The 21,633-nt window shown below is 38.7% G+C and overlaps 1 non-coding gene across 1 annotated transcript; it reads right to left on the bottom strand.

The window, feature by feature from the left end:
- Nucleotides 1-6,198: 6,198 nt before the first annotated feature.
- On the bottom strand, nucleotides 6,199-6,305 carry LOC122123164. The gene has a single exon (XR_006150332.1). It is a non-coding gene; the product is annotated as a U6 spliceosomal RNA (small nuclear RNA).
- Between the last annotated feature and the right edge of the window lie 15,328 nt (nucleotides 6,306-21,633).

Raw genomic sequence — 21,633 nt, 5'->3', positions numbered from 1 at the left:
GAGAAGGCCAAGTTATGTATCAGTGCCTTACCTACTTATGTGTGTAATACCTCCTTGAGTGGAAACAGACCATATGCAATGCTTCTGCTTTTATTTACTGATTTATTTTTCAGGGATGCCTGTTGCACAAACTGCATCATAATCTTCATTTCAGGCCCATCGCTTTTCTCTTCCAGGGTTGCAGACCAGTGTCCTTATATGATGCACACTTAGGCTCTCAGCAGAGTTTATTTACATTTTATTATGAGGCCAACACAGGAACAATCACAAATCAGGCAAGGGAAGACAAGATCAGGTTTCTTAGAGGTAACCGGTATTCAGAAAAATTAACTTGGGGACGAAAAATGGCAGCCTACTTATGTAAAACTACCATTAAGAAAAAGATGAGGGGGCTGGGAATGTGGATTAGTGAGAGACTGTTTGCCTAGCATGCAAGAACCCTGGGTTCGATTCCTCAGTAGCACATACACAGAAAAAGCCAGAATTGGTGCTGTGGCTCAAGTAATAGATTGCTACAGATAGTGCCCAGGCCTTGAGTTCAAGCGAGAAGTGGCAAAGAGATAGATAGGTAGGTAGGTAGGTGGGTGGGTAGATAGATAGATAGATAGATAGATAGATAGATAGATAGATAGATAGATAGACACAAAGATGATAGATGAATCTGTTCTTGGACGTCAAGAGGGAAGAAGGGAACAATTAACAGTCATGAGGCCTTCTGCAGTTTGCCAGGATACTAGTATCGCATTCACATAACCACAGAGCAGGAAGACTGTCTCTCTCCCGCTTCTCAGGCACCTGAGGGCCCCAGAGCCAAGAGGGAAGAGCCAGGTTCTAACTAAGGTGCTTGGAGAGAGAAGAGAAACGGCCCTGCTTCTCCTTGGACTAGGGATTGGCATTAATGATGGGCAGAATGAAGGAAGGAGAATGGACTCACCGAGGTAGAAGAAGAGCCTTCAAATCTGACAGATGAAGAGTGAAAAACCCACTCCTTAAAACCAGAGATCAGGGTTTTCAACTCTGTTCCTCCCCCCCCCACACACACACACACACTAAACTGGCTCTGTATTGGTAACCTAAAGATAGCTTGAGGCTCCCTTCACCTGAGGGAGGAAGGTTAATCAGTCATTGTTTGAAGAGGCTGAGAAAAGCCTGACCCTGGTGTAACTCTAACAAATGTTTGAAGTCCCCCCCGCCCCCCCCCCCCGTTGCTGGTTGTGCCTGGAATGAATAAGTGGTTTTACAGCTCACTTTCCTGTTGAGTGTGTCTTTTCTGCCTCCTAATCCTGCAGGCCTTGGTCTCTTCACCTAGCCTGGCTTTTGCAACTATTTTCTGTCCTTCAAATACAGTGATACAGTGGAGTTCTTCCTGCTAACAGGGCTAGGGCTTGGACCATGAGAACTTAATTTGAACCCAGGATGGGTCAATAATGTTTCTTTCCTGCTTCTATAGCTTGAGAACTGTAAGAACATTTAGAGTGCAAGTAAATTCTCATCACCAAGGGAAACCCAGGAAGCTCTTGAACATCTGACCTTTCAGAAGTGCAAGTCAGAGTGTCATAGTCTTTCCTACTCTGGCTGACTTTACCCTGTGATCCTGAGACCTCAGCCTCCTAAGCTAGGGTGATGGGCGTGAGCAACTGATTCTCTGCTAGGTTCAGAACTGTAATGACATTTTCAGTACAAGTCAACTGCTTATCACAAAGGGCTTGGGGAGCATATTAACTCTTTCAGAACCCTGTAGCACACAAGGTTATAATGCTAGAGTCTCAGAGGCTGGGCATATGGATCTACTAAACTTGAACCTTGAGCTCTGACTCCAATTCTGTTATACATCAGCATTCATTTTCCAGAGAACGTTCTCTTAATTAGCAAATAAGAAAAATACTTTGATTAACCCTCACTTTTTTCCAGTTGTGTGTCTCGAACTCAAGCCTGGGCACTGTCCCTGAGCCCTTCAGCTCAAGGCAAACAGTACCAATTGAGCCACAGTGTCTTTTGATGGTTCATTGGAGATAAGAGTCTAACAGGCTTTCCTACTTTTCCAGATGTGAGCCACCAGAATCTGGCCTTTTATTTTTGAAAGTCCTGGGGCTTGATCTTAGGGCCTGGGTACTGTCTCTGAGCTTCTTTTTCTCAAGAATAGAGATCTACCACTTGAGCCACTCCACAGCTTCTGAGTTTTTCTGAGTATGTGGCACTGAGGATTCAAACCATGGGATCCATGCATGCTGAGCAAGCTCCTTACCACTAAGTCACATTTCTAGCCCCACCCTTACAATTTTATTCCTCAACTTGCCTATCCTCAAGAAAAGGCCTCTGATTATAAATCATCTAACGAAATCCCTATAGGAAGGTGTCCAAAGATAAAGAAGACGAAGCTCATCTGTGGGAGAGACTCTAAACATGTGAAGACTGTAACAAATGCTTCCATTTAATTATGTATCATGTTTCAACACTTAATAAAGTATAAATGAAAATGAGTCAATGTCCTAAATTATTGTGAATCATTTTATAATAGATGTAAAACATGTACTAAATATTATGTGTACAGTAATACTAAATACAATAAACAATAAATAAATGAATCAAATAAAAATAAAATACAAAATCAATAATAAAAATAATATGTAATAAACATACATATGTAAGTATATATCATATATTACACATGTATAGAAATATTTTTTTCCATTGCAGGGCATTCATTTGGGCCCTCAGAATTCTAGCCTGAATTTTTTTCCTCAAAGACAGTAAGCTTCCCCTTCACCCATGGTGCAAAAAAGTTACCTGGAGGGTGAGATCAAATCACAGCAATTAAAGAAATACTGGCCCCAGTTCCAAGACAGTGGCTTAATTTTTTTAATGAAAGCAGTTATGTTCATTAAGTTCCATAAAGAGCATTTTTTAAAAAAGCACTGCAGAATTTTGTACAGCTTTTCAGACATCCTTACCTTACCTCCAAAGTGCTTCTCTGAGCATTACATTGTTTCTTTTTTTGTACATTTTTATTGCAAAAATGTTGTACAGAAAGATCACAGTTACATGAGCAAGGTCATGAGTTCAAGGTCATGAGTTCATTTCCTATTGAGCATTGTTGCCTCCTCTTTGTTTGTTTTCCCCCTACCATCCCTTCCCTCCCATCTCCACAACTACTCCCCCTGCAGAGCTCAGTGACTTTTTTTTATTTTTGGCTGGCACGGGGTTTGAACTGAAGTAGTGGCAACTCTGCACCTACCCTCACATTGCTACAGATTTACCAAGACCCTGAGTTCAAATCCCAGGCTAAGGAAGGAAACTGGCAGAAATTCCAAACTAGAGAGGTTTATTTCTTTTTAATTTAGTTAAATAGTTAATTAATTGTTTTATTTATTCTTTATTTTGCCAACCACGGGGCTTGAACTCAGGTTGTGGCAACTTTGACTCAGCTTCCATCACCCTAGGCTGTGGTGCAGTCTCTGGACCCATAGCCGATCCTGGGATCCTAGGCCCTGAGGGTTTGCAGGAAGAAATAAAGTAGGATACCACAAAAAGTGGCAAGCTTCAGAGGGCTGGGGTATTACGTCTTTTTCTTTGCACCGTGGGTCTGAATGACAAGGCTGCAAAGTGGACATGACCTGCCATTGCTCGTACATGCAAGGCAAACACTCTACCCCTGAGCCACCTTCTATTTTCTCATTCCTGGAAGAAGCTGCACATGAAGACAACAGTGATCCTCATTTTCAGTCTGTACATTTGAATACGGAGGAACATCTTTCCTCGGCTCTCCATCAATTCCCAACTTTCTAGTTAGAATGACTTAGAATAATAAAAATGTAAAAAGAGAAAATAAATCATCATGAAAAAAAAAGATGCAGAAAATTCACTGTATTTTTCCCACAAGTTCAAAAAATATGAACTATTGGGGAAAGACATGGACACCATATTCCCACTGGCACTGAAAGTCTCTAGTTAGGCAATTCTGATGAAGATGAGTAACAAAATGAAAAAGTGAGAAATCGTATCAATTGCAAGAAAAAAAATGGAATAGGATCCAAGCAAATTTCTTCTTTGAGCTGCTGAAAATAATCGGCTTAGTAGAGTGTTCTGACTACCTTCCATAAAGGCCACTCATGTGAATACTAGGGATGACAATGAATATACCCCTCTTCATCGGGAAGCCTACAGTGGACACTTATACATTGTCCATGAGTTGGTGGCTCAAGCAGCAGATATTCATGCAAAAATTGTTAATGGCTGGACACCCCTGTGCAGTGCTTACTCGTGTAATAATACCAGTGTGGTGTCTTTCTTACTTCATCATGATGCAGATACCAATGCCCAAACTAAACGCCTCTTGACTCCCTTGCATCTTGCTCCTGGGAATATAGATAGCAAAGATACACTGGATCATCTTCTGTTGAAACATTATATCAAAACAGGTCTGAAGAACAACTTGGAAGAAACTGCCTTTGATATTACCAAAAGGATAAGTATGCATCACTACCTCTTTGAAGTTGTGGAAGGCTGTACAAATTGTTCTATTAAATTGTAATATTTCGGTTAAGTTTCTTTTCTTTTACCTTTTTTTGTTGTTGAATTTTATTATTTTACTGTGAAAACACCATACAGAGGGGTTAAAATTACATGGGCGAGGTAATGAGTACATTTCTTATCAAGCATTGTTGGCTCCTCCTTTACTTCCCCTTCCCATAACTTCTCATCTCCCCCCTACTCCCCTCCCCCCTCACTAACCCTCCCCCTGGCCAAAGTTGTAAAGTTCGTTTTTCTACATGACATCTTGTATATCTCATTGTTGCAATGGGTCAACCTGTATCCCTATTTAAACAATTTGTTTTTTTCCTTCCCCTCCACAAATCATACCAACACCAAATACAATTAAAGCAGGGGTTATACGGTGGTAGAGGGACATACAAAGCAACAAAGAAATCATCTTAAAATATGTTAGAAACAATTGCAAGAAAGAAAAAAAAAACATTTGAATCCTTATCTTGGGGTTCATTTCACCTAACATCAACTTATCTGACCATTTCTGCTTGTCTCAGACATATACTAGTTGTTGCAAATAAGGGAAACCATAGGATATATGTTTCTTTGGGCCTGGCTTATTTCACTTAATATATTGTTTTCCAAGTCTTTCCATTTCCTAACAAATGGGGCAATGTCATTCTTTCTGAGGGAGGCATAAAATTCCATTCCATAGGATTCTATTTTCTTAATCCATTCATCTACTTAGGGGCATCAAACAAGACCATACTAAAGCTACCAGAACAACTATGTTCATTGCAGCATTATTTAGCATAGTTAAGATATCAGTTACGTTTCTTAAACATCAAAATGCCAGTCCATTCTTTGTGTCCATACAAAATATTTTCACAATCCAAATAACAGCAATATCTTAATGTAAAAATTCCGTGGAATTTTTCCAAGTGAATTGCCTGGCTTTGATGTCAAAATGTATTTGAGTTGTTTGTGTACATCTGTAATGATTTCTGCACAGTTTAAGATTTTTTAATCAGAAATAATTTGATCTTATCTGTTGAAATGAGTGGTACAGAAACTAAAGATATTTCTGGTTCTTTTCTGAAAAAAGTATATTTTAAAATATTCTATATTCTGTGTTTGCATAATATCCATAATCTATTTCATTCTTTCCTAGATATACTTTGAATTCAACATTGTTTTATAATATATATATTTATTAATAAATGTGTCCTTTCAGATTGCATTCCATATAGAAAATTTAAGATTACTTTTTTCTAGGTTCTTGTTTTTGTTTTTTGGTCCGGTCGTGGGCCTGAACTCTGGGCCTGGATGCTGTCCCTCAGCTCTTCAGCTCAAGGCTAGCACTCTACCACTTGAGCCACAGTGCCACTTCTGGCTTTTTTTTTGTTTATGTTGTGCTGAGGAATCGAACACAGGGCCTCAAGCATGCAAGGCAAGCTCTCTACCACTGAGCCACCTTCCCAGTCCCTTTTTCTAGGTTCTTATAGTAGTATGTTTCTTTGGGATAAAATGACAATGTTAACTAATTTCAAAAGTTTTGTAAAGGTTATTCTATGTAAAGGCCTTTCTAAGGTGAAGATTTAATACGCTGATGTCAAACTAATGTTTAATTCTAACACTTGCATATATTGTTACACTTGTAATTTTGCAATCAACTTCTTAATAACTGTTTTTCATTTCTGCAACTGAAGAATGAAAAATATGGAATACTTCACATATTTCCATATTATCCTTGTGCAAGTGTCATGTTAATCTCTGTATTGTTGTAATTTGGGTATACGTAATGCTGAAGCAGGTAGTATCCTCTAAATTTAAGTAATTCATGATGCAATCTTTATACAGGCTTATATCCTTCGGTGCCTATTTGTAGCAAGGAAACCTTATTGTTCCTAACAATACTATTGATCTTATTTCCCTAAAATAATGTGTATAGTGGAAAAAAATTATATTTTTCAGTCAATTGCTCACATTTGTTTTTTTGTCAATGACAATTTTAAGGCTTTTTCATTTTAGATTTGATCATACTTTGAAGCACTTATAGCTAGGTCCTAAGGTGATGGCTTTTTCAAGTACTTATTTATGTAACTGAGTTAGCTTTGTGGAGCTAATAGTTTCAAAGTAAGCCATGCTTAAGAGCTACTTCTAAACTTCTCCAGCTTAAATTTTCCCAAATGAGGTCTTACTGGCACAAATGTCTACCTGACCCTTTATCCTTCTTCCATGTAGGAACAGACGGACCAGAATATCCTACCCTGACAGCATAGATTGTCTTACTGGAACAAAACTAATCTTAGTTACAAGGGATCATAGAGAGATGAACAGTTTGGACAGAACTGTTCAGACTAGAAGGTATTTTATCAAAATTTAAGTGTTTATTATACCTACCATTTCAAAAGTAGGTTAACGCCAAGGTGAAAAAATTCTTCATATGCATGATTTCCTGATGTCTGGCCTGTCTACCTTCCAACCAGGCAGGAACTTACACTACTGACTTTCTATCACCAAATATTTCCATAGCTCCAGGAGAAGTTCATGTTTCTCCTCATTATTAGGCCTTAAATTGGTAATGTTTTAATCACAGTGTTTCCTCTTGCCTCTACAAATGCTAAAGCTTTAGGTCTAACTCTACCTAACACTGAGGTACAGATAATACAATAATACTTTAAAACAGAGTTGTCTTTGATACCCTAACCACAACAGAACAATGCAAAACATGTGCCCTTTTTATTATATTATATATAGTTAGATATTTTATATTTATATGTGCTGATTTCATATTTCACACAGAGAACTTTAGTAAAATAAATTGATAATTTGACAAATAAATTGATAATTATTTATTCCAATAAAGAGAATTGGAATATAAATAATTAGGTTTAGAATACATACTAGAATATAAAAAGTATCAATGTAATGTCTTCACTATAAACTTGTGATACCTTCTAAGTGTTCTTGTTCTTCTGAATTCACATGGTAAAAAAAATGTTGTTTTCCTCCAAACTATAAAGGATTTTACTCTGCTGCTCTGTTTATTGTTTTAACTCGCTGGTTCCAAACTGTTTTTCTCCATATTTCTGAAGCATACCTATTGATTATATGCAGATTTTTCTGATATCATGTATGCAAGATATTTTTCTTCTGCAAAATGTATGGGTTCTAGGATCCCATGTCCCAGTTACCCACATCATCAGATAACAGGGTCAAGACTTCTCTACTAGGCCCAGGCAACCTGCCAATAGAAAGTAATTGAAGATCCATGTCAATTTCTCATTTCCTATAATATTTCAGGGCCTCAATTCCTTGAGAAGCAGGAATTAGCAGTAAGCAATAGTGAAATGCAAGTCAACTTAAAATGAAGGATGAGATCACAAAATCTAAGAGAAAGTACTGCAATTCAAACTTTCAATTTACAGATGACCAGCCCATATGAGTGAACAAGATCACAAAGTGTCACAAGATTATTTTTAATACCCCTCCCCTAATGATTAATGAACAATTTCAGTCCAGCATAAGTGGGCCAGAAAAATAGCTCCTGGAAGGATAGATCCACAATTGGTCTATAAAGGCCAGGAAAACTTGACTTAGAGGTCAAATGTAATTCACAAAAAAACCATTAATTGAGAAGATCCTTATTGCTTAATAACACTGTGAGATGTACAAGTTGCCATGTCAAAAACAAACTTTACAACTTTGGTCCGGGGGGGTGGTGGTGGGGAGGATCGGGTCGGGGGAGCAGGGGGAGGATGCGAAGGGATGGGAAGGGGAAACAAAGGAGGAGGCTACAATGCTTGATAAGAAATGCACTCATTATCTTGCCCATGTAATTGTAACCCCTGTGTACAGTATTTTCACAATAAAAAAAATACACAGGTACTTCAGTAAAACTTGGCTCTGTGGTATAAAAATGTTGTCATTCTCAAAATATTTAATCTCCTGAAAGTGTATTCTTTTTCAAATAAACTTTGAAACATCAAATTCGCAAACCAGGTGCTAGTGGCTCATGCATGTAATCCTAAATACTCAGGAGGCTGAGATCTGAGGATCACGGTTCAAAGCCAGCCCGGGCAGGAAAGTCGGTTAGACTCTTATCTCCAATAAACCACTCAAATATCAGAAGTGGCACTGTGGCTCAAGTGGTAGAGTGCTCCCCTTGAGCTGAACAGCACAGGAACAGTGCCCAAGCCCAGAGTTCAAGCCCCACGACCTACCAAAAAAAATCACATTCACCAAAATAACATTTGACAAATAGATGATACTTAGTGGCAATAGAGTTACAATAGAGTTACAATAGAGTTGATTTACTTACCCAGCACTAATGCCAATCAGGTTCAACCATTCATTAAACTGTAGAAATAGTACCACCCACCGTTTGTGTTATTCATTATGTGTCTTTCAAAATTTGTTAAATATCTCAGCCTCCCATATTTCAAACCCAAACGTTACCTAATAAAGTAAATTTCATTATTTAATAAGGTACATTTTAAAAAGTCCTAAATAGTTGCCTTATCATATGTTATTTTATGTTTTCCCTATCTGTCTAACATAGTAAGTCTTGAATATGGGTACTCATCAGAGATGTGACAAACATAAAATCTGTCTTTTATTTCTATCATATTCCTCTATAATATTAAATTTTAATTTTCTTTTTTCCAAAACTTAAATGTAGTAGAAAACATTATCCCATGTATAACAAAATAATCACACACCATTGTACAAAGCCATTTATAAAATTGGTAGTTTGGAATACATTCTAAACCATTTTTAAACTTTCTTGTTGACTAAAGATTAATCTTCCAAATGGATGAGAATTAAATCATGTCTAGGTGCTTCACATCTCCAGTCTTATGAATTATTATTGCATATGAATGAATTATGGAAATATAAGATGACATAAGTTCAAGTATATCCAGGATTGAAACTCCATGGAATGTATATAAACCTTTTAAACTATTAACAGACAGTTTAACAGAATGATTATCAGGAAGTTGAAGCCAGAGAGGAATAATAGTAAATACATAGAATGAATGAAAAATGGAACAAGGGGCAAGTACAGCTAGAATATCAATGTACACATGTGATAAAGGAAGTGGTAAATCTGAAATAAATTTTGGAGAAGGAGTTGGTTGACAATGATAGGAGTGAATCTGATCCAAGAGCATTGGACAATTAGATGGACATATTTAACTGTAACATACTTGCACAACCTTTTGAAATTCAGTGAAAAATCACACAAAAATTACAACCAAACAGCAATCTCTAGAGAGTATGAATATGACCTCTCAAAATTTTAAGCAGTTAATGAAGGGAAGTCTTGGGACAAGCAAACAAAATTATTCAAAGAGGGCAGTTTGGAGTAGGGGAGAAATTTGAACAGATTTAAATAGATTGCCTCAGGTTATAAATCAACTTTATCTGCTGCAAATGTTATCTTCCTTCTGTGAGTTCTCTCTGTCTGAACTGCATAGTGCAGTCCTGAGCCACACTTGATAGCTTGTGAAGATAGAATGCAACAGAAAAGATCAAGAACCCATTACTCCGCTGGAGAGAAAACAATTCTCTATGTTTTCTTTCATCTCTCTTCACTACTCTTTCTTCATACTTTTAAATCAATTGATTTTGAGTTATATATTTCCTTCTTTGTTCTGGAAAAGTAGTTGGTGAAAGTAATTCACTAAATATTATTTGCCATTTTTTTTATCATGCTGTTTACTTGTTCAATGGAGTCCGTTAAACTTCACCCCTGCATTTGGTTGCCATAAAAACCCAACATTGATGATAATCAGGACAAAATGTAATGTAAAACTTTGTCTCCAAAAAAACCAGTCCAAGAAACTGTGATCACAAATATTTGGATATCCGTTTTTCTTTTTTCTTTTACCTTGAAAGTCTTCTTGTGTTGGGCTGGGAAGGTGGCTCAGTGGTGGAGCGCTTGCCTTGCATGCTTGAGGCCATGAGTTTGATTCCTCAGCACCACATAAGCAAAAAGAAAAAAACCGGAAGTGGCGTTGTGGCTCAAGTGGTAGAGCGCGAGCCTTGAGCTGAAGAGCTGAGGGACAGCACCCAAGCCCAGAATTCAGGTCCCACGACTGGACCCCCCCCCAAAAAAAAGAAAGAAAAAGAAAGTCTTCTTGTGTCTAAAGTGCCCACAAACATAAGTACTCCACCACTTTTTGGTTCAATCACTTCTAACCTCAAAGATATGTTTTGCTAACAAGATGCTTAGAGGAAACCGCAGAATACTCCACTTTTATCTTCTCACTTAAGAGTGTCCTTAGATACCATATCAGGAACAGTGAAATTATTCTTTGCAAAATTATTTCAATAGATTATTTTTCTCTTAGTCTTGCATTTGATCAACAAGATGTATGGAAGAGAATAAAGTTCAATCACCCATCCCTTGAATGGCAGTGGCTGTTACAAAGGACAATGCTTCTATGTCCTACTTGTATGTCCTCCTCTTAGCTCTTGCCTGATTTCCAATTAATCACAGCTTTTTGGCTCCATGTCTAGTGAAGCTGAAGGATTCTAAGGCCTCCCCCACTGCTACATCTTCATGGTTTCTCCTTTAAAACTCTTTTAAGTTGCCTCTTTGGATGTGAGATTTATTTTCATGTCTTCACTCAATCCGTTCTGCATCTTAGTGAGCCAAATCGGCTCTGTAAAATCACTTTAGGTAGCAAAAATATTACAATTTATATCAAAAATTTTGGCCTCCCTGCACTGCTGAAGCCAATTTTCTTAGCTAGTGCTTCTAAGAACACTGTTTTCTTACTTTTTCCATGTGCTCAATTCTTTTCTGAACAAAAACTTTTTGTCTTATGTAAAAAGAGAAGTCTTCACTATCTCATTTTAATAAGGATTTATATTTGTGAGCCAATTAGAAATGTGAAATCACTGGTTTGAAGTATCCAATCAGATTTTTTTCTGTGTTTCAGTGCTTCACGTGCAAAGACATTGTGGAAAGTATTACAAACCAAAAGTGTAAACCCAATACCTTTTTTCATTGTGGAGGGCACTTTCTCCCTAAGTATTTTGACCCAAATTATCTTTTTCAGAGAATTACTGTTTGGTAATTAAAGGTCAATTCACAAATTTTGATGTCTTTTTGTAAAGAAATTTGAATTAAATTGCACTATAACCTTGTTTCACACAGTGAGAGAATATTTCCTGGGTAAGGACAGTTTTCAAGGAAAGCTACAGGATTTACAGCAAAGTTTCTGAGGTTTGTTTGTTTAGTGTGAAAATGAGTCATCTTCACTCATATTGCTCCCTCTCCACTAAATCTCTATGGATTTCTTTGCATGAAAGCCTATTTTCCCAGGCAATTTTAAATTTTCTTAATAGGCTATGTTGTTTAAAAGTTTGAACAATTAAAATTTACGTGTCATATTTTTAAAACTCTTTTGAAATTCCTTTATCAAAACTGCGAATTCACCAATCCTAATACCACCTTTACCATGAAAAACAGTTAACATGTTGTTTTCACGATATATTGTCCATGCAATTATTATTTTCCAGTGGCTTTGTTATGCATATATATGACCACATAAGCTGATGTTGAACAAAATGAACTCCAAGATATGGAATCAGAGATTATTATTTGCGGTTGTTGCTTTTATGTATTATGTGATTTCTATTTTCTTTGGTTTTTCCCCTTTGGTTTATCCCTTGCTGTATTTGATTTTGGTACCTTGTGTATTGTGTATACATTTACCTTAATTACGGAAGGGAAGAGGAGCATCACAATGGTGACACAAATGACAAAGGCCAAACCAATGCATTAAAAATACTCACAAGACAATATGTAGTAAATATACATTACAACTTGTGAGGGGTACGTAGGTGAAGGAAAACTGTGAGAAAAGTGAGGGAGGGGGTAACAAGTTTGAAAAGTTATGTATTCTCTACCTTACAATTACTGTAACCCGACTGTACATCACTTTGACAATAAAATTAAATTTAAAAAAATAAGCTGCATAAAAAATAAAATTTCACTGTATTGGTATAGTTAATATTATTCTTTATATAGTAAAATTTTAAAAATCAATAGTATTTGGCATCTAATATGATTTAATTACCCTTTCTTTATCAGAAGGTCGTCAGCTTGAATGTTATCCAACTAGACAATATACTTCACAATATACTTACATATTTTGGAAAAAAATAAATTTAGTACTTTCATAAACATAAAACGGAAAACAGTTTAATTCTATGGAAACCCATAACTTTTAAAATTAAATAAGTTGTTAAGAAAGAATATATGTGTTCTTCAAAATTCCTATGAATAATAACTACTCATTTTCAAATTCTGAACATTCCATACCTGAGAGATTCAAAACAGTACTTGTTTTCATGTTATGTAATTCTGCAATAGATGCAGTTTCCAATGGTGTGTTACACATTGAGAAGTCAACAGAAAAATAGCCACATTCTTGTAGAGGATAAAACTATGAAGCATCTGTAATAATTCTTCAAGAGTTAGCAATCCCAAACTTTATGCCATAAAGTCATCCTAGCCCAACAGTTTCCAACTTGTAGGGTGCACCTTAAAATTTCCTTATTTTACATCATGAATAACTTATCTCTACTGTGAAAAAATACTGCACCTCTGGTATTGTGATGCCCTCCTTGTTCTGCAAAGAACACCACAATAAACTCAGTTGCATCAATTTTCCCCCAGTGGTATTCTTGAGATCAGAACTCTTGCAAATATTATTTACATTTATACTTTTTAAACTATCATAGATATTCAGGATACTAAGATCAGAAGATTATGTTCAAAGCCCATCCAGACAGGAAGGTCCCTTAAACTCTTATCTCCAATAAACTTCTCAGAAAAAGCCAGACACAAGTGGCACTGACGTTGAAGTGGTAGGGCAGGAGCCTTGAGCTCAGAGACAGTGTCAAGGACCAGAGTTCAAGCCCTAGGTCAAACCAATAAAACAAAAACAAAAATTGGGCTAGGAAGGTGGCTCAGTGGTATAGCGCTTGCCTTGCGCACATGAGGCCCTGGGTTCGATTCCTCAGCACCACATAAGCAAAAAGAAATAAAGCCGGAAATGGCATGTGGCTCAAGTGGTAGAGCGCTAGCCTTGAGCTGGAGAGCTGAGGGACAGTGCCCAGGCCCAGAGTTCAGGCCTCAGGACCTGACTCCCCCCCAAAAACAATAAAATAAAAATGAACCAAACCTAGCATTTTTCTCATTGTATACAGAGACATATAATTAACGAAATTGCTTCCTGTGTAACATATAAGTAGATGAAAGAAGATGTCACACAATTATTCTCTTCATACCATGTTATACCAAAACCTCAAAAAATGCTTTTTCTAAATTTATAAATTAATATCATCCATTTGTTGGCAACTCTGTCTAGATTATTCACATTATCATTTTATACATGAACTGTTGGAATGATCTATTAACTAAATTCTAATTATAACTCTCTTGAAAGAATATTCTAGGCAAACAGAATGCTAGAATCATTTGTGAATTTGTCAGTTAAAACCTCTATTTAAAAAGAATTTTGTAGTATCCAATAGAATATGGAATTACAAAAAAAACAAACTATTTATTTTGAATCTAAATTATAATTTTGCAAGGTCCACAAATTCCTACATTAGACGAACTGTGCTATTTCTCCGGGCTTAAGTTTTGTAAACCTTCATCCTTTCTTTGGCATCCAACAGAATGATGCTTACTTACTTTTTCAAATTTTGGATGGGAATCACAAGGTATTTTGCATCTAATAATGTTCTTTAATGAAGAGAGATTTAAAATACAACTGAGGATTATATATCAATTGCATTTCAATAGGAAACTTGACTTCTCAAAACATAATGACAAAATTAGCCCAAACTTCCAACTGTGTATTACTTTCTTGTAATTTGGTTTGTTTTATTGAGACAAAATTATACTACCTGGTCCAGGGAAGGTATCACTATGTAATTCCACTCTCTAATCTCCTGTCTTAGTCTGAGTGCTAGAATTCCTGGCTTGTATCATATTGCCCAGCCATAGTTTGTTGTTTTATTTAATCTAGAAACACACTAGCAATTCTGAACTTCTCTGATGATCTTATCCATTGACTATTCAGATTGTTTATGTACAATTTTGAAAGATGTTCTAACATTTGACACAGGATATGAACATTTTCTGATGCACATGCAGGGGTCTCTGATTCATTCCTCCATGGATCCGATCCCTTTAATAATGATTACTTGACTTTCTTACTAACTCTGGTCCCTACCTATGTAATAGTCTCAAACTTTTTTGAAGAAAGTTCACTTGAGGACTTTTTAATATTAAAATTTATCACTTGATTCTAGTTTTACACAGGACATATTTTCTATTGCTTTCTAAGTTTTCTACATATTCTGAGAGTTGTTTCATTTGTGTATTCATGTGTGCACATAAAAGTGCCTCTGTGTGTATGCGTATGTTTGTATGTATGTATGCAAAAGCCTCAAGCTCTTATTCAACAATCTTGCTCATGAGTGGTATTCCATGACTTGAAATGTTTTTCCAATTCAGCTTTGGCTGGTTAATTATAGATAGTGTCTCAAAGACTGTTCTGCCCAGACTGGGTGCAAACTGAACTTCCCAGACTCCTTTACATTCTTAAGTTTTATTTTTCCAGGAGTATCAACTTTTAAACTACAAACATTTTTGTGAGTGTTAAGTCTCACCTGTAGCCCAGATTTTTAACTCAAGAATTCATATAAAGATAGATGAACATACACATTACATATGCTGAATGTACACTGTTAGAAATGTGATCTTAATCTAGGTGGCAGTGAGATCTGAGTATTGAGGTTCAAAGCCAGCCCGGGTGGGAAAGTCCCGGAGACTCTTTTCTCTAATTAACTACAAGAAAACTGGAAGTGGCACTGTGGCTCAAGTGGTAGAGCACTAGCCTGGAGCTGAATAGCAGAGGGACAGCGCCCAGGGTTCAAGTGCCACGACCAACAACAACAACTATATATATATATATATATATATATAGGAAATAAAAAGAAATATGATCTTTGCCTCCAGGTTCATTGCTAGTATAATCCCTGCTCTTTCAAGATGGACTTTTTTTCCAGTTAAGTCCATTCTCTTATATCTGACTTGCATTGAACCAGAATCATACTTCTATTCTACTTTTTACAAATTTGCACGATTGGACGTGTGATTTAGAAAGGGAGTGGCCTCATACTTCATGTTCCACTTAGGAGAAATGCTTTCTCTATATCACTTCTGTAAATCTACATACTGAACTTGGCTTCATTGTTTCAATGTTGTCTTATTTGTACAGCCTTCTATATTGTATTGAACCCTTAAACAAAGAACTTCTCCTTCTCCTATTATTGCTATTGTTTCTCTTCCTTTTAACTCTTGTTCACTTAGAAAATAATGCACAGCACATACACTCACAAAAAAATGATCTGAGAACCCTCTTCCCATTTAAAATTCGCCTTAATTTACAGAGCATTTATGAAGTTTGAACTCAATGTACTCATGGATAATGTATTTATAAGCAATTTAAATTTCATATTTTCTCTTTACTAAGTTGTCTCTGAAACACTGCTACATGATGTCCAAAGGTGTCCTTGTGCTTTTTCAATGAAGCCAGTAAACATTATACCTCAAGCAACACCATAAGTTGTTACTGGAACTATTACTGGATGTGGAAACTGATCCCAGGAGAGGAATTGAACGTAGAGGTATGACAAAGTTCAAGTTAATTTGTGCTTTCCTTTTTACTGTACAATTAAAGGATCCAAGGCTTGAGGGAAACTCTGTCCCTGATTTTTCGAGTGTGCTTTTTACTCATATAAAACTTGTTTGTAAACTTCTGGTTGAGAGTATTACAAAAGGAAATAATGTGCCATTTGAGGTCCAGCATAGAACAAAAGAAAATAACGTTGTTTTAAAATTATTCTACTGCAAAGAAAAAAAGGCATGGAGATTTTAAAGTGCTTTAGAGATGGACATTTCACTCCTGAGATGAGTATCTTGTTGCAGGATGTAGTTATCCATTCCTTTAGTCTGGTCCTGAGTTCTCCATAGCAATAAGGATTCCAAAAAAGCAGGATCCAGTGAGTTTAATCAGCAAAAGCAGTCCCTTTTCAGACCAGTACTCCTTTAAGGAGGGTCCCAAAGAAATACCTTGGGTTTTTTGTTTGCTTGCTTGTTCAGTTTGTGCTGGTTCTGGGGCTTGCTCCCAGAGACTGGACCATGTCCCTGAATAGATGTCTTTCCTGCCCACCTGCCCCCAAAGCTAGTACTTTACTGCTTGAGCCAAACCTCCACTTCTGGACTTTTTGGTGGTTAATTATAGATGAGAGTTTGACAGACTCTCCTGCCTGGGTTTGCTTTGAACTGAGATAGAAAGAAAGCCAAGTGATGGGCTGAGAATGTGACTGAGGAGTAGAGTGCTTGCCTTGAATGCATGAGGCCCTGGGTTCAATTCCTCAGCACCACAAGAGCAGAAAAAGCTGGATGTGGTGCTGTGTCTCAAGTGGTAGAGCACTAGCCTTGAGCTGAAGAGCTTAGGGACATTGCCCAGGCCCAGAGTTCAGGAACCATGACTGGCAAAAGGAAAACGCCAAGTGACATCAACTGCATGAAGACTTCTGTTTTGAACCAAGAAATACTAAATGAAGTTTATTATAAAGCTAATATTTTACAATTTTTAAAAGAAGACAATATGTCCAACCAAGAAGCTATAACTTAAATAACTCAGCAAAAGTAAGTGCACTGAATCATTTTGGTATAATTTTTTTCTGCTTTACAAGATTACTATTGACCTTGTCCTTCCTTTTTGGGGAAACTTAAAGTCATATTTGCACTTTTTGTTGGTCGTGGGGCTTGAACTCTGATCCTGGGTGCTGTCTTTCAGCTATTCAGTTCAAGCTCAGTGCTCTACCACTTTAGCTATGACACCACTTCTGGGGTTCTGGTGGTTAATTGAAGATAAGATTCTTATGGACTTTCCAGAGCAGGCTGGCTTTGAACCGCAATCCTGTGGTCTCAACCTCCTGATTAACTAAGATTACAGACTTAACCCACCAGTATACAGCTCATATTTCCACTTACTGCACTTAATGACACTATGTAGACAAATAATGGAAATTTGAATCAAATGATGACATGGCAACTTTTCAGAAAAATTGAGGTAGCAATAAATAAGTCCTCCTATTCCATTTTGTTACTTTAATGACTCATGAGCTATGCGACCCTTACATTAGCAACCCCTTTCCATCTGTATAGGTGTATTTAGTATTAGGAGAGACTGAGATTTTTAGAAACCAAAAGGGATCAAGTATGGAAAAACAACATAAGAGGAGATACATTTATCACACAGAGATTAAGAACTAGCCTAAGAGATTTAGAATGCTAAAGGCAATGAAGAATAAGCCTGGTTGATAACTAGTTCTTCAATAACCAAAAATGGTTCCCTAGAATGGTTTCTGGTATGCACTAGTTACTATCATTTGTTCCTTTCTTCTAGAGTTATTCCTTCTCTTGTCCCAACTGATAATTTGCCTCTGCCTTTTTGATGCCATGACTGACCAAAAAGATTTCCAAATCTCATTTAGACTATCCTTCTCATTGTGATTAGCAGTGACCCCCTCAAAAGCCTGGAATCTTCGAATTTCCAGAATTAATCTTCACCTGACATCTAAGCACATTCCTAGCATTAATTGTTGTGACCTAATGAACAAAACTTTTTTTTTCAACACAGTATCCTAATATAGGTAAAGCACATGAGTTAGGGAGTATTGTCAGCTATTAGTATGGAAGGAGCAATATATATTCCAAGTATGGATTATTTATTTTGCATTTACTAACTAAATGTTTTTTTATGTTTTTTGGTTTGTTTTTTTGCCAGTCCTATAGTCCCTGGGCTTAAACGCAGGGCTAGGGAATTATTCCTGAGCTTTCTCTTTCTCTCATGGCTAGCACTCTACCACTTGAGGCACAGCACCACTCCCAGTGTTTCTTTTTCTGTTTATGTGGTACTGAGGAATTGAACTCAGGTTTTCATGCATGGTAGGCAATCACCGTACCATGAAGCCACATTCCCAGAGCTCTAAATGACTTTCTTAATATGGTATTATATTTTCATTCCGTAACTATGTATCATAATTTTGGCCAGTTGCTAGAAAAGGACATAGAAAACAATATTAAGTCCAATAAGGCTGGATGGACAATGAACAACTGTCACAGTCTAGCCAGGGCACAGAGGGGCTTACCTCATAGGGCTGGTTCAACAGGCTGACTGAGACAGTTTCTGACCCACAGCTCACCTCCAAAATGAGAGGGCCACCTTGGGTTTCAGCCACATAGGGACACTGGGCCACCTTTTCAGCACCCATTCAACCAGTTCCTGTCAGAGAAAGAGAGAGAGAAAAGAAGTCGGAATTACAATTAAGCCGGGTGCCAGTGGCTCAGGACTATAATCCTAACTAAGAGGGTGAGGTATGATGAACATGGTTCATATCCAGCCCAGGCAGGAACATCCATGAGACTCTTATCTCCAAAGAACCACCAGAAAACTGGAAGTGGCACTGTGGCTCAAGTGGTAGAGTGCTAGTCTTGAGCTGAAGAGCTCGAGGACAGCACCCATGCCCAGAGTTCAAGTCCCACGACTGACAAGAAGTGGACTTCCCACCACAAGAAGTGTACTGAATACCACACATTCTCGTAGGAACCATGGCAAAGAAGTCAGGCTGAGCTTTCTGTCAATTGGATGTCATGAGTTGGTCACCTGGCTTCTCCGTGCCTCATTTTCCCCAGCTACAAAACTGAACACAGTGAAGGATTTCCTTCCTCATGGGAATAGGATAATGATGAAAGAGAATCATGTTTTGTTTCATAATCCCGTACATGTCACACCACTAATAACAGGCCCCATCTGAGCCCTTTCCCAGTTATCTTACTGTCGTATGCTCACAGAATTGCCAAGAACCTTATCTGACTTCCGCTCCCTCTGTGCCTGGCCCTGCTCCAGAGATCCCCCTTTATTGATCCCTTGTTTCCTCACAACTGACCCAGGAGGAGACTGAGGTACAATGGTGGAGGACCAACCCAGAGCTTTACGGCTGCTGTAAACTAAGTTTGGGACAATCATCTAAACCGATGACTGAGCACGGTGCTATATGTCTACCATCTCAACTAAGGAGGACCAGGCCTCGTGGAACACACCTGTCATAGATAGGAGGACCACGATCCAGCCCAGCCTGAGCACATATTGAGTGAGTCTCTATCTCTGAAATGCCCAAGACAGAAAGGCTTGGATACCATGGTAGAAGACCTGACTGGCAAGCCTAAGGCCTTGAGTTCAAACCCTAATATGCCAAAAAGAACGAGAGTCCCAGTGGCAGAGGCTCATTTGTATAATCTTAGCTACTCAGGAGGCTGAGATATGAAGATCACAGCAAAAGATTTAAAATAGGTTTGGCCTCACCCATCAGAAGTCATGATGAGAAAACCCGGAGTCTGACTTATGCTGGTGCACTCCATACCAGCAGGGCTCAGATCCTTACTAAGTGCTGGCCATGCTCTCTGTCCGCCTGGGAAGCCAACCCCTGTAGGCCCCATACTCAGGTCCTCCCAAGCTCCAGCTGCCACCAACCAGGCCCAAAGGAGTAGACAGCTCCAAGGCACAAAGGTCCCTTGGTCTTATAATTTAGTGTTTCTGAGTCCCCTTCGAGCGTCTCACACTTCCAGGCCCCCAGACCTCAGCCACAAAGCCCATGCATCCCCCAAATGTAGCAGGCAGAAGTTACCAGAGGACCCAGCCTCTTATTAAACCCACTTCTACACACACACACACACACACTCACACACACACACACACACACACACAAATCCAGACCAGTGACAGAAGACTCCTCCATGCAGCACCTGCAGTTTTCCAAATGATCACTTACCTGAGCACAGTCAGATTATACAAGGAGGAAGATGATATCTCTCTCTCTCCTTCTCTCTCTCTCATGCACAGACACAGACACAGACACACACACACACACAGACACAGACACAGACACACACACACACACACACACACACACACACACACACACACAGTCTCAGAGCAGTGCCTCTCCAGAGTTTGTTGGTTCCTCATGTGGGACAATGTACAAGCTGGAGCACAGGGGTTCCCTTAGAGGAATCAGGGGCTCCCACCCAAGTGGAGAACCACTCTAATGATGCAGCACACACACACACACACACACACACACACACTCACACACACACACACAGATTCATAGCAGTGCCTCTCCAGAGTTTGTTGGTTCCTCATCTGGGACAATGTACAAGCTACAGCACGGGGTATCCCTTGGAGGAATCAAGAGCTCCCACCCAAGGGGAGCACCACGCTAATGATGCAGCGCCACCCTGCCTATCCTTTTCTCCAGGGCCAGATCCTTGACTCCCCATTCACCAAAACCCTAGGCCAGGACACTGGGTGAAGGAATCCCAAGACAAGTGGCTCCTCAGAGCCAGGAGAGGAAATAATCAGAGGCTCATGGTGACCCCAGAGGAGTGTCTGACCCCAGGTGGGAGCAGTATTGGGGAAATGGATGGGGTCCTATAGGCTACATACATGGACTTACTCCCTACTTCCAGCATACATGCTTCTGGGCCACATGGTAGATTCGTGGGAAGGACAAGGAGACCAGATGGACTGGGAACACCAGCAGAAACTGGCAGAGCTGGGAAATGTGATCACTCTGTGAGAACTGTTGACAGTTGGGGGAGGGGACAGGCTGGGTATATGTGTATGTGTGTTTGGGGGGGGGGTGTTTCTCCCAGATATTCACATTCTGCTCTGACCCCCAACACTCTCACTTCCCTAATGGGCTCTTCTGGGACCCTCTCTTCAGGTGAAATTGTGACCTAGCACGGAGGATAAGTGCTCACATAGCAAGAGAGACCTATCTTCTGCATCCAACACTCCCAAGCCCCAGAAAACAGGGAAAGACCCAAGAAGGCAGATGTGGAGGTGCTGCTCCCCACTTCTGACTAAAGCCACCAGGTTCCCACCAGGAAGAGGAAGCGTGCAGATGCATGGCTGTGTGGCTCCCACTGCTCCAGGCCAGGGGCTCTGTGGTGGCCCCTCCTCACCCATCCCTACA

The sequence above is a fragment of the Dipodomys spectabilis genome, unplaced genomic scaffold, assembly GCF_019054845.1.
Source record: "Dipodomys spectabilis isolate Male_0828 unplaced genomic scaffold, ASM1905484v1 ptg000224l, whole genome shotgun sequence".
Lineage (NCBI taxonomy): Eukaryota > Metazoa > Chordata > Mammalia > Rodentia > Heteromyidae > Dipodomys > Dipodomys spectabilis.
This window is presented reverse-complemented; position numbering and strand designations above follow the sequence as displayed.